Source organism: Populus nigra, chromosome 5, assembly GCF_951802175.1.
Source record: "Populus nigra chromosome 5, ddPopNigr1.1, whole genome shotgun sequence".
In the NCBI taxonomy this organism is placed as follows: Eukaryota; Viridiplantae; Streptophyta; class Magnoliopsida; order Malpighiales; family Salicaceae; genus Populus; species Populus nigra.
This window is the reverse complement of record NC_084856.1, coordinates 7,691,830-7,707,132: the sequence shown is the minus strand read 5'-3', so window position 1 is coordinate 7,707,132 and position 15,303 is coordinate 7,691,830.

The following is a 15,303-nucleotide window of genomic DNA, read 5'->3' as shown; positions in this document are numbered from 1 at the left end:
CTATTGTCTATTTTTGGAAAATTTTATGTTTTTGAGCTTGAAAAAATTTATTAAATCATAGTTTTTTTTTAATCTAACTTTTAGAGAGTTAAAATGTTTACAATTTTTACAAAATTTGGATAGACTTTCCACTATATAGAAACTATACCTAAAATTTTATCTTGTTTAAAAAACTTGTAAAAAGCCACAATAACCCCAATCAACAAATTCTATCTAATCTCCACAAATTCTTATATTTCATAATCATAAGTAGCCCTAGGAATGCATAAAAAAACACATATACATATAAAATGAATAAAAAATAATTCAATAATACAATATGCAAGTAATCCTAAAATATATAAACATAACTCGTCTATTTATCTACGTGAACGTCATCTACTTGATGATCCAGACTCATCAGTAGTACAAGTGGATCCAACTAATGTACTTGCCTGAGTGACCTTGTTCTCTACAACAACTTTATTAAAAATTAACCTCTCTCCAAAGGTATCAAGTCTAATGCGGCAAACATTTAACTACTAGGACACAATGATGTGAACTTTTGTTTTTTTGTTAGTATTACAAAGATAAGATGTGGCCTCTCAACCCTCCCGTAGCATGAAGCCAACCTAATATTAATAAAATATTAATATTAAATTAAAAGATCAATACATAAAACCCAATGTTTAACAAATATTAATCATGAAAATATTTGATTAATTACGAGATTTTGAATCTGTTAGACATGTTGCTCATACTGCATGTATCCAAGTTGAGAAACTTGCTCGGGATCTAGAATAATGACCTGACGTGTGATACTCATGTACCAAATCATATACTCCTCATCTATAATCACGTGATGCATCTCTATAAATATCTCATTCCTACGTGCATCCCACTATGTTACATAAGCTTCACGTTACCTTAACCAATCATAACCATCATTTATACCTCGACGAGTTATAGCGTGCAATGCATCACTCATGTCGATATCAATTGGAATGTGTTGTTTATAGCCAAACTATCACATTACCCAGTCTGGACAATGTAGCTCGACCATCTAAAAAATATCTGCGAGATCACTGATGTCCACATGTTCATCCCATTAGTGCAACACAACCAAAGCAACTGGTAATCTTTCATCTAAATAAGGTGTCCATATGACCTATAGAATATATATTTTTTAAATATTAAACAACAATAATTTGGTGAATTGTAATGATTTTTATTAAACAGATGATTGAAAAAAATACCTAGATAACAAGTTATCTATCTAACTTACTCCGATAAAATACCAACACATGTGTTGAATTATTTTCAAATACTCTACTAGCACACCCCCTAGCATTAAAAATATGTCACTTTAATTGCATTTTTTAAAGTTACAATTACATAATATAAATACACATAATTGCAAAATAACATTGCAATACATGCATCTAAGTGAGAGATGAAGTGTAACCCCCATAGTCTAGAAACCACAGACGATAATCGGGGTTTCTATGGTTTGCCAATATGAAGACGTTCTCATGACCATAATTGTTATTCGTGTTAACAACAAATATTCTATATAGTATTTCTCGCTTCATAATTATTAAAGTAATAAACATTCCCCAATATGTTTAACTTCCTTCATACATGCAAGACATAGATGTTTATACAACCATGGCAAGACAGCAGATCTTCAGTTATATGCGGGGATGGCGTCAAAATCATCCAAGAGAATCACTAAGTAATACACTACTAAATAGATAGAGTGTATATGTTATGGCATACCTACACAACACATTAAAATTATCATAATAATTCACGCAACTTAACAAATAATCAACATATTATATTTATAATTTATTTTACCTTCACATGACCTCCTCATTAGCATCAGCTGATGATGTCATAAATGTCTTCTCAATCCACTTAAAACGTATGCTACCCTTCTTTGATTTAGAAAGATGGGTGTTAATCTAGATGGTCGCTCGCATAGCACAATCCTATTACAAACACCAGAAGATGTGATTGTTTGTCCATCAATGGGCAGTCCAAGCAAAACCACTACATCTTTTAGTATCAATGTCATATCTCCATGCTTAATTAAGATTATACTTTTTCTTTGTGAAAAAATTTTATAAATTAATTAATATGCAGTGTAACTTCTTCTTTTTTTATGGTAATGAATTTTTATTTATTGCTATTAAACTTATTACATTGGATTTTTTTGCGTAATTGATAGATAAATCATTTTCTTAGAACATTAATTTAAAGATTTATTGCAAAAGAAGGGATATGACATTGACATCTTTTAGTGTCTGTCATAACCCAATTCTGGGTTATTCCCCAAAAAAATCAATTTCTTTTTCAAAATAAAAATTAAAAAATAAAATAAAGGTTGACAATCGTGGAGAAAGCAGATCAAGAAAGACTGAAAAAATAGGCAAAAATCAAGCTGTAATTTTTGGAGGAAATTCAAGACCTAATTGTACCCCATTATGCCCAAAAATGGAGAAAACAATACAAATTCAAGGTTAAATTAAATGATTATTTGATGAATTTGCATAAAAATTAAGTCCAATGACATAATTAAAGTTTTAATAGGCCAATTTGATTTAATCATGGGCCAAATTAAATTTTAATTATGGTTAAGAATTAATTTGGGTCCAATTGAAGGATTTAATTAAGTGGAAGGACTTAATTATACTTTAAATGGGCCAAATTAATTTTATTTGGGGCTTAATTGGTGAAAAATTAAGTTTAGGAGCCTAATTTGGGCTTAATTGAGATGATTGGAATTTTAAGAGATCAAATTTAATTTTTACCAAGTTAATTGATTGAAATTATGGGCCAAATTGCAAGAAAATTGACGTTTTGGGATCAATTATGGGTTAAATTGACAAAATTCACAGTCAAGGACCAATCTGCAAAAGACGCCAAAATTGGGGGGCTAAATTGACAAAATTCGGGGGTCAAATTGAAGAAATTGAAAGTTTAATGGTCAATTAGGGGTGAAATTGGGGTTCCAATTGAAGTTTCGAGAAAAGGCCAATTTGCATTAAATGGAACGTTTAGGGTCCAATAGGGGTTCCATTGAAATCAATTGAAAGCTGGAGGACTACTTTGAACTTCAGCAAAATCCCTAACTTTAACCCAAAATGGCGTCGTTTCTACTTTAAAAAAAAAACAGAGGACCAGACGACGTGTTGTCTAGTTAGTTGTTCATTGTCTTCCCCGATTTTTACCTGAAAATGACAGCTTAGGGAGCTACTTTTAAGGTGCATTTAATGCCTCATACGTCCACCAAAATTGACAAATCTTGCACCAAAATGATCACCTGAACTCCCTCTATCCCTGAGTATTATCTGTTCAAGCCTATAAACGTCAAAACTGCTCTGATGGCTAGCCTGAAGTAGGCAACTCGAGCAGCCTTGGACTGTCAAATTTAGCAGTTCGAGGTGCACATTTTGAACCAACGGTTGAGATGCTTACCAACCAAACCAAAAGCCACAATTTGGCACCATTAAAGACAAAATGTTCCTCTTCCACCTCCTATAAATAAGGCAGCATTTCATGGCCTGAGAGAGGAGAAAGTCGGGTTCAAAGTCGGCCAAAAAACCAGTCCCTTTGCCCTTATTTCTGCAGTTTTGCTTTCCCTCTCTCTCTCCGCCGTTCCAGCCACCAACCAGGGCCACCACCACCTTCTACATCACCATCTACACCACAGGTAGCTAGCCCAACCACAAGCCGACCATCCCCACGCCTAAAACAACCACCTTTTCTTCCTCTCTCACATTTTTGCAGGAGTCTTCCTCTTCTCCCCATGAACGACTCCGACCACCATTCTTCAAAGAAACGCCGCCAGAACCACTAGCCAAGCCTCTTGATCACGGCCGAGACTCGTGCTTCGAGTGAGCTGCTCCTCCATCAAGCTCCGTTTTCTACAACCATTTTGGTTGCATGCAGAACGTGAACCACTATTCACGTTCTGCAAATAATTAAAATTGCTTTTGGGCAGGGCTAGTGTTGGCCCAGCCCAAATGTTTGGACTAGGTCCAGCCCGGCCCTAAAAATATTTTGAGCCGAGATCGACCCAATTTTTTTAAGCCGATATCGGCCCACAGTTTTCTAGGCTAATGCCTGGCCCCAGTTTTCTAGGCCGGCCCGACCCACATGCTTTAATAATATTTAATTATTATATTATATTATATTATATATTTTTTTCAAAAAACAAAATTCAAAAATTCTTTGAAAAAAACTGTGATTTTCTCAAATATTTTTCTATCAATTTTGCATAATATCGGATTGTATATTTACACTGTAAAATACAAATCTGGTATTAAAATACCCGGTTTTCTCCGAAATATTTCAACAAAAAAATATTCAAAACATTTTCAAAAAAAATCTCTAAAACTTTTAAATCAAATTTCCTTTAAAAAAATTTATTTTCATACATATGGCCAAATCCTAAAAATTTTCCAAGCATATTTTCATTAAAAGATTGCATCTTTCTCATGTTTTGAAAATCTAAAAAATGGATATCATAACCAGTTTATGATTATCCATTAGCATTTGGCCAAAATATCAAAAATCTTTTTCCAATATTTTTCTTTTAGGATCCAGATATAGACTTTAATATTTGTGATGGTGTAAAATTACACGATAAAGTTCACCCTCAGGTATTAAAAATACAAGGTTTAAGTAAATGCGATGCTAAAATTCAGACTTTAGAACGGTTAAGATTGAACCCAATAAGATAGAGACTCTCTCATGAAGAGAGATCTGCCTTGAACCTTAGAAAAGACCAACAAATAGAAACCTGACTTAAAAAAAAAAAACAATCAAACAACAATGCAGCTTACCTTAGGTAGGGTGCACTGGGGGTGATGCATCTTCTCCTTGCACAACTAGTCCCTTACTCAAACTCTCGCGGACCATAGGTTCCTAGTGACCATAATACTAGGTAACAACTCCTGAACATTAATCATAATTTTATGAGTAAATCTAAAACCCTTTTCGACACACAACACGTTGCACAGGAGGCACGACAAAGAGTCTCTGCCATCACCAGACGACGTCACAGTGCTCGCGCCATCGCGATAGTGTCAATGTCATAATTTATTTTTTCTAAAAACAAATTTAGATACTATGTTGTTGGAGGACAACGTGTTGTATGTGTTTCCAAATTATAACCATAAGAGAGGTGATTAAAAAATTAAGCAGTGAAATTTTAACCTAAAAAATTTTTCAACTTATTTTAACCTGAAAATACCTTAAAAACATCCATAAAAAAATTATCAACAAAAAACAACCTTAATTGGTCCAGAAACACATAATTAAACAAAAACAATTCTTTTGAGTGGAAAAAACATAGGTGGCACTCAACATGAAAAACAAAATAGTTAGGCCTTCATTGGACTCGGATGGGATGAAATTCGAGACTGAATTGAAAAGTTATAAGAGTGTAAGGGAATAAATTAAACAAAAAGAAAAAAAATATCTAGCACGTTATTGTGTGAAGAAGACCATTGTATTGAAGAGGCATATGTGATTTCCCGATACGAACACATGTTAATGTTATACCTTTGGTGTGGCTTTAGTAATTTATTTTTCTTTTCTTTCTTTTCCTTTCCATTATTTTTATGCTCAATTTCTTCACTTTTTTCCTTGTAGTGACATAAATTTCAAAGGGAGATGTCATTTTTTTGAATTTTCATTCTAGTTTCATCATCTTCAATCTTTTAATATTGAAGAGCACTCAAGACCTCACCAGTTGAGTTATCTCTCAGTATTATGTAATCTTTTAATATTGTTTCCTTAAGTGTTAGCTTTAATATTTAAATTTAGAAAGTTAAAAAATCTAACAAAGCTTCTTAACCTACGCATCAACTTCTTATGGTTTGGATTTTCTCCAATTTAACATTTAATATGCATATCCCAACTCCTATGCAACGTTTCTATTGTTAGATGAATGCTAGCATGCTATAGCTCTTTTCTTGGCTTTTTTGTTTGTTTGTAATATCTAATTTTCTAACCCTTCTAAGTTTTTCATTTAAAACTTAATTTTTTTTAATTTTTTCTTACTTCTATAGAGATTTTAGTAGAAGTTCATTCCATGGATCTTGATAGATTGAAGGTGATTTGATGGATACAATGCTTAACACGAGGAAATAACGCCTACAAGATAGCACAGCTGCTAGTAGTCACCACTAGAAGAAAAATCAAAAGTGAAAATGCATTTATAGTTCCCTTGCTAATGTACCAAATGTAGGAAGCATTCCAGGCTCATTTCAAATGCAAAAGAAGAAGGCATCAACATTACAAATATGTTTTCTGGTACCATTAAACTTGTTAACTAAGAAATAGAGAGATTATGACCAAGACTAATATAATGAATATATAAAATATATTAACGGATAAATAAAAAAAGAAGTTACAAACACTAATTAAAAAATAAAATGGCAAGTTAATTGTTTTAGCAAGAAGAAAAGATATAAATACAAAAACCTAAACCCATAATTCTTTTTCACAACCCTAAATAAAATGAAAATCTATTTTAACATATTTTATATGTGAATAAAAAACTAAATTGGTCAGGAGATAAGTTGCTCTAAGGACAAAATGACAAATAATGAAGTTTATAAAATGAAAAGAGTTCTTGTAACTTATAAATAACATTAGTAATAACGTCCATAGAAAATCAAGCAATTGTTTTCATCTTACTAGACTTCAAAGGGATAATATTAGGACTAAGAGAGATAGTATAAGCATTCATAGATGTTTAATCATTAAATTACCATCCCAATCAGAATCACTAAATAATGTAATAAGAGATTGAGAAAAGAGCCCTTGTAACTTATAAATAACATTAGTAAAAACGTTCATAGAAAATCAAGCAATTGTTTTCATCTTACTAGACTTCAAAGGGATAATATTAGGACTAAGAGAGATAGTATAAGCATTCATAGATGTTTAATCATTAAATTACCATCCCAATCAGAATCACTAAATAATGTAATAAGAGATTGGGGAAGTAAAACATAATATAAAATAAGTTGTACCATGAACAGAACATAAAATACATTTATTCACAAGTAAATGGCCTTCAAATGGAGCATTCATGAATTGACAAAACTTTTTAACAATAAAATAAATATCTGATCATGTAAAAGTAAGATATTGAAGAGCTCTAACCATCTAATGATACAAAACAAGGCTAAAATAAGCAAAACTACTCTTATAAGTGGTGGAAAGACAAGAATCAATAACTATGGTATGAAAACTGATTGACATTGGAACATACCAACCTTGTGCATAATGGTAAATAAATAACAGGACTACGAAAAGAATAGCCCTTGAGAAGTATATTATACATTAATACTAAAGAAGCAAGTTAGATGACTTAACTCTTGAATAAAGAATTTTACACCAAGATGGGTAATAAACCAAGTCACATAAGAAGGATGGGTTTTTCTAAGCTTATACATGTTTGGCCATCCAGGTAAGGCCTGTGTGTTTGAACATGGAATCAAACATTGTGGTTCAGAATTATGACATATATTAGACCATTTTAGCTATTGTTTATTTTTGAAAAATTTTGTGTTTTGAGCCTGAAAAGGTTCATTAAATCATATTTTTTTTAATCTAAGTTTTAGAGAGTTAAAAATTTTATAATTTTAATAAAATTTGGAAATAGTTTTTCCTATATAGGAACTATACCCAAAATTTTATCCTGTTTAAAAAACCTATAAAAAGCTACAATAACCCCAATCAACAAATTATATATAAACTCAATAAATTCTCACATTTCATAATCATAAGTAGCCCTAGAAATGCATAGAAAAACATATATATATATATATATATATATATATATATATATATATATATATATACAAAATGAATAAAAAATAATTCAATAATACAATATTCAAGTAATCCTAAAATATATAAACATAACTCATCTATTTATCTACTTGAACGTCATCTACTTGATAATCCAGACTCATCAGTAGTACGACTGGATCCAGCTCATGCACTTGCCTGAGTGACTTTGTCCTCTACAACAACATTATTAAGAGTTAACCTCGCTCCAAAGGTATCAAGTCTAGTGCGGCAAACATTTAACTACTAGGACACAACGATGTGAACTTTTGTTTTTTTGTTAGTATTACAAAGATAAGATGTGGCCTTTCAACCCTTCTATAGCATGAAGCCAACATAATATTAATAAAACATTAATGTTAAATTAAAAGATCAATACATAAAACCTAACGTTTAACAAATATTAATTATTAAAATATTTGATTAATTATGAGATTTTGAATCTGCTGGACATGTTGCTCGTACTACAAGTATCCAATTGGAGAAACATACTCGAGATCCGGAGTAATAACCTGGCGTGTGATACTCATGTACCAAATCATACACTCCTCATCTGTAATCACGTGATGCATCTGTATAAATATCTCATTCCTACGTGCATCCCACTATGTTACATAAGCTTCATGTTAGCTTAACCAATCATAACCATCATTTATACCTCGACGAGTTATAGTGTGCAATGCATCACTCATGTCGGTATCAACTAGAATGTGTTGTTTATAGCTAAACTATCACATTACCCAGTCTGAGCAATGTAGCTCGACCATCTAAAAAATATCAGTGAGATCACTGATGTCAACATGTTCATCCCATTAGTACAAACAACCGAAGCAACTGGTAATCTTTCATCTGAATAAGGTGTCCACATGACCTATAGAATATACATTTTTTAAATATTAAACAACAATAATTTGATGAATTGTAATGATTTTTATTAAACAGACGATTGAAAAAAAATACTTAGATAACATGTTATTTATCTAGCTTGCTCCGATAAAATGTCAACACATGTGTTGGATTATTTTCAAATACTCTACTAGCACACCTCCTAGCATTAAAAATATGTTAGTTTAATTGTATTTTTTAAGTTACAATTACACAATATAAATGCACATAATTGCAAAATAACATCTTAGTACATATATCCGAGTGGGAGATGAATTGTAACCCCCATTGTCTAGAAAACCATAGATGATAATTAGGGTATCTGTGGTTTGCCAACATGAAGATGTTCCCATGACCATAATTGTTATTTGTGTTAACAACAAACATTTAAAGTCTAGATAGTATTTCTCGCTTCATACCTATTAAAGTAATAAACATTCCCCAACATGTTTAACCTCCTTCATGCATGCAAGACATATATGTTTATACAACCATGCCAAGACAGTAGATCTCCAGCTATATGTGGGGATGACATCAAAATCATCCAAGAGAATCATTTAATAATACACTACTAAATAGATAGAGTGTATATGTTATGATATATCTACATAACACATTAAAATTATCATAATAATTCACGAAAACTTAACAAATAATCAACATATTAGATTTATAATGTATTTTGTACCTTCACATGACCTCCTCGTTAGCATCAGCTGGTGATGTCATAAAATGTTTCCTCAACCCACTTAAGATGTATGCTACCCTCATTTGATTCAGAAAGATGGGTGTCAATCTAGATGATCGCTCGCATAACATAATCCTATTATAAAAACCAGAAGATGTGATTGTTTGTTCATCAATGGGTAGTCCAAGCAAAACCACCATACCTTTTAGTGTTAATGTCATCTCTCCATGCCTAATTAAGATTATACTTTTTCTTTGTGAAAAACTTTTATAAATTAATTAATATGTAGTGTAACTTCTTCTTTTTTTGGTAATGACTTTTTATGTATTGTTATTAAACTTATTACATGGGATTTTTTTGCATAATTGATAGATAAATCATTTTATTAGTGCATTAATTTAAAGATTTATTACAAAAGACCCTTTTGTTTTTTAATGAGGTTAACTAGCAAGGCTACATACATATTTTGTTTTTAAAAAAAAAATGAAATTTGATTAGTGTGGACTCCTTCATAGTTCGTTGTGGACTTACATAGTTAAATTATCATTTTACCCTCTATAATTGAAATGTTATAACATGTTTCCAAGGATAATATGGTCTTTTTCATGGGACACATTTTCTATTACAAGATTGAATGAGGGTAGAAAAGTCTTTCAACCTTTTATTTGCATCGTATAATGTCTAAAATACCTTTAAAAGTCGAATTTCCTTAATTGTTTGAGCATGGGAATTTTTTATTTTTTGAGCACATTGTAATTACTAAAGTATTCTTAGAAGCAAAAAATCTATAGCTAAGATTAAGAGGCTTTTTGGTTTTTTTATTATGTTTTTTTGTTAATAACATGTGGGGTTAAGATCGCTTCAATAATTTCATAAATTAAATTAAAAAGAGATAGAAAAGTTGTTGGCACGTGTAATGCACATGCTAGAGTGTAGGAGGTGCCCGTGTTCTATTTTGTGGCATGGGTGGTGCCTCCTGGTGGCAAAAAAAGTCAATCATCATCTTGTCTGATGGAGCATGTGGAGGCACATCTATGAGGGCGGCACGCTAAAGCCGTATCGTTGTGGTTAAGCGGTTACTAGATTTTTTTCTACCCCCTCTTTTTCTCTCCCTTCCCCTTAGAAAACGAGCTAGCCCAACCAAAACTAATGAGTTTTCCTCCATTTTCTTTTTATTTCAATTGTGACCCTCATTCTTTTTATTGCCTTTTATTTGTTTTGAATTCTTTTTTTATTAACTTTTTTCAATTTCATCCCTTAGCACTTTATCCTATTTGGTATATATATCAAATTTGATTCTTAGTTTTTTATTGTTATTTTAAAAAAAGTTTGTTTTCAATATTATCCCTTATGATTTAATTTAATTTAATTTTTATGTGAGATTTAACCTGTATTCTTTTAATTGTTATTTTTAAAATTAATTTTATTTTTTCAATTTCACCCTTCAATTTCACCCTTCAATATTTGATTTGTTTAGAATTGAGTTTCATTAAAAAAAAATTTGTATGTAGTGATCCTAATCTCATAACCTAAGTCACGAGCAAGAAATTTTAACCTGGATCGATATTGATCTTTTTTTTTCACCGATTTTATTTTTTGATTTCATTATTGAACATTAGATTTATTAAATATTAAACATCTTTAAATTTTTTTGTTTTGCTTTCTATGATGATATACCGGCCTCATGGTTTAGGTCACACATTTTTCATACTAGCTTGGATTGGCTCAAGGTTTTTATATCATTTTATTATTATTTTATATCAAATTTGTTCCTCATTATTTTCATATATTTTTTTTATCATTTTTAAATTTGATTTTATTTCTTGGTCTTTAATCTTCAGCATTGGATTGTTGAGGATTGAGTTTTGTTATTTTTTTCAATGCGGTCATTCTTGTCTTATAACTCGGGTCACGAGTATGAGAAGCGAGCTTGAGTGGACACTGGTCTTCTTTTTTAATTTTTTTCTACACCTATTTTCTTTCTTCATTTCTTCCCTTTGACTTTGAATTTCTTAAATATTGATTTTTTTATATGCTTTTTATGAGAATGTCCCGACCTCACGATCTGAGTTATTATACCAACTTGGATTGAGTGAGAGCCTTTTTTCATTTTTCAATTTTTCTTTTCCTTTCACATTAAGGTTTATAACTGAATTCACAAAATTTTATTTTGCTTTAAAACATGTTGGCAATGCTTTAACATCATTTTTTTAAGTTATGAAAGAAATCCATTTGGCTCGCAGCGAAACACTGACCTCCTATCTAGTACTATTGATTTTTTAGATGGTAGTTTCAAATGGTCATGTTTCTCAAATTGTACATATTTGTGTGTGTGTGTGTGTTGTCTCATTAAAGCTTTAGTGAATGATGAAAATGTGTATCATTAGTAAGCTTAAGTTATCAAATAACTATCAAACTAGTTAATGTGACTTGTGCTTTGTCACATGTCATATATTTTTTTTTCCTATATAAATAAATTGTATATGCAAGATTTTTTAATGCATTTCTGTAATTAAAATTTTTTTAAGTGCAAATCAAAAACTTATGCATACATGTAATCAAATAAATAGAAAATTATTTATGCTAATAAAAAAAAAGCATTAACGATAGCTGAAAATAAAACTGGAAAAATTGAGAGATAATATAGATCAAGATATTTAATCTCACAATATATGACATTTACCTAGTTGTGTTCACTAAATTCTGTTTATTAAAATAATTTTTTATTCAATCAAATGATAATAGAAATAAACACACACATTAAATTGATTGAATAAAAGAGAAGAAAAAAAAATATTATGCAAAGTTGCACATATTAGAAAAATTATCTAGAAATAAAAAAAATGTTTTCAAAAATCAAGTTCATATATACAAAATATTACAAAAAATTATAGATGAATCAGAAACATCACTTAAAAATATTAAATGCACAGAAAATAATTTTTTAAAAAAACTCTTTATCCAAAAAAGATTAAATAAGCAAATAAAAAAAATACAGATGTGTGATATTAACTCAAACATAAATTTAAGAAAAGACATTAAAAAAAAGTATCAATAAAAAAAAATAAAAAAAAGAAAGAAATAATAATCGTAGTGTTATGGTTTAACTTGTCAAACCTATGATCCAGATCATGATATCAACTAGGTTAAATAACTTTTCTCTCTTAAATTTATACCTTCTCTCTCTTTATATATATTGAAAGAACAATAAAGACCCAAAAAAGAGCTCAACATGCTCATGTCATTCCAAGGAAAAGGCCATGCACATGAGTGGGCCTTCAAGTCAAACACCTTTTATTTTAGGGGTCAAAAAAGAGCTCAGCGCATCAAGGCTTAGTTTTATTATTTTATTTTATTTTTTACAGGGGAGGATGACTTCTCATCCGCCTTTTTTTTTTGAAGAAAATACACATGTGACATGTTGCTTGTGAGCTTAGATTCTAACCACCACTTACTAGGCTAAAAAATCGAGGCAACGCTTCTTTTGCTAAAAAAAACCTATTTTTTAAGTAATTTTAACTCAAAAACACCTCACTAACATTGTTGAAACACCCATAAACCAATTCATCAACTTAAAATACCCAAACAATGTTCAAAAACTTGAAATCAAATCGGGTTAGATTTATCTTTCTTGACTTAAATTTGTTTTTTCAAGCATTATTGAGGCTCTAAACAACTACTATCAAACTCTTATCATCTCATGGAACTTGTGGACACTAAAAAAGAAATCCATTTTGGCTATTAGAAATACCTTGAGCAGTGATTTTCTTTCTTATCACTGGAATCCAACGACCCTTGTCTCTCTCATCTCTCTAATTAGGTACTGAAAATAATACAACTAAAGTTTTGTACCAAAACTGATTTTTTTTAAAAAATTAAATGGACCTAAATTGTATAATTTGTGTAATTTTTAAAATTTGAGGATCGAAGTATTTTTTTCATGAAATTTTTGGAACGCCACCTATGTTTGATGTCTTTTTTCATTTCAGACCCTTTTCTTCCAATTCAACCATTGCCTATGAAATCAAAAGCAATTAGACTTCAATAAGGATTAAATTGTCTAAAATAAAACTTTAAGGACCAGAATGAATTGTAAAAAATACATAATATGTCCATAGTGTTTTGTTAGTGTATGAAAAATACCATTTATAATGAAAAACCCAGACCCTTTAGTGTTTTATATAATAGAACTTCTATGTGAAAAGGAAGTCTTTGTTTTGGATTTTCATCTAAACACGAAAATTACATTATGGTTTAAAACGTATACATGTTAAGATGTTAATATCACATTTGATACATGATGAATATTTTGGACTAGAGCCTTGAGATAGAGCAAAAAATGGTAATAAGTAAAATATTAAAGATATGTGGTAGGAGTTGATTGGGTCATATTGGGACAACTTCTACACGATTTAATTTTAATCTTAAGCTAGGTAAGGAGTCGAGTTGGGAGATTTTAAAGTTGACCTGTTAGGCTAAGTTTAATAGAAATGCCAAATTAAAAAAAACTAAGAGCCATGGATAATTCATCGTAATAGAATAATTACCATTTTACCTTTTCAATAAAAAATCAATTAACTTGATAATGGGGTAAAATAGATTTTTTCATAGGATCCATTAGTCATTATGAGATTGATTAGGGACAATTTGATTATTTTTTTGTTTAATTGCATAGTATAATGACTATATTACCCTAAAAAGCAAAAAAATTTAAAAGGTTAAACGGCGCAATTCAATCTTTTACGTTTCAGAAGCACACTATAAAAACTATATTACTTTTAAAAGTAAAAATGGTTAAACTTACATCTAGGGAATTTTTAGTATTCTAAAATTAGTTTTTTGTTTTTTTAATAAACAAGTTGACATGAGAGCGATTTGGTCTTTTGAAGGCACTTGTGATGCATGTGTTAACGAGTAGGCAATGCATGCAACGTTATCCCATATCCAAACATTGTTTTTCAGGGTAATATTAAAAATGTCTTATCATGCTCTTTTTTATGTGCAATGCATGTACATGATGGCGCGGTGGTTGACCTCCAATAGACCCTTTTCTTCTTCTCCCTCTTTTCTCTTTCTGCCTATTACCAAACTATAAAAGTGTCATTTGATTTTTTTTTTCAATTTCATCCTTATTCTTTTAATTTCTATTTTTTTTTATCATTTTTGATTGATTTTTTTCTTTAATTTTTCCCCTTGTCATTTGGTTTCATTTAATTTTTATCTCAAATTTAGTTCTCATTCTTTTGATTGTTGTTTTTTTTTTCTCTTTTTCCTAATTGAATTTTGTCTTCACTTTCATCCTCCAACATTTGATTTCAAATGATCTTTATGTCAAATTTGGTCCCCATTCTTTTAATTATTATCTCTTTTCTTTTGGATATTTTTTATTGTATTTTTTTCAATTTCATCCTTCAACCTTTTGATGATTTATAATTTTGCTTCATTATTTTTTAAGGCTTGACTTCTATGGGTTAGTTCCAAGCTCATGATGAAGGTCAAATATTTCCAAGGTTAACACAGATTGATTTTGGTTTTTTTTTAATCTTTTTTAAATTGATTTTTTTTCAATTGAGTCCTTCAATATTTGATTTATTAGGAATTTGTCTTTCTTTGTTGTCAAATTTGTTGTCACTTTATTTATTATCATTGCATTTTTTTATTCATATTATTTAAATTAGCTGAGTTTATTAAATACAATCAAGTTAATGACCCGAGTCTCAATTTTTTTATGATTTTTTAAGAACTCTTGCATCGTCTTAACATCTTTTTCTACATTTAGAAAATTTTAGGCCAACTTGCAATGGTCCTTTTTAAAAAGCAATTGATTTCAAATTCTTGTGAAAGGGTGAGATTAAAAAGGAAGGGATCAAAATGAA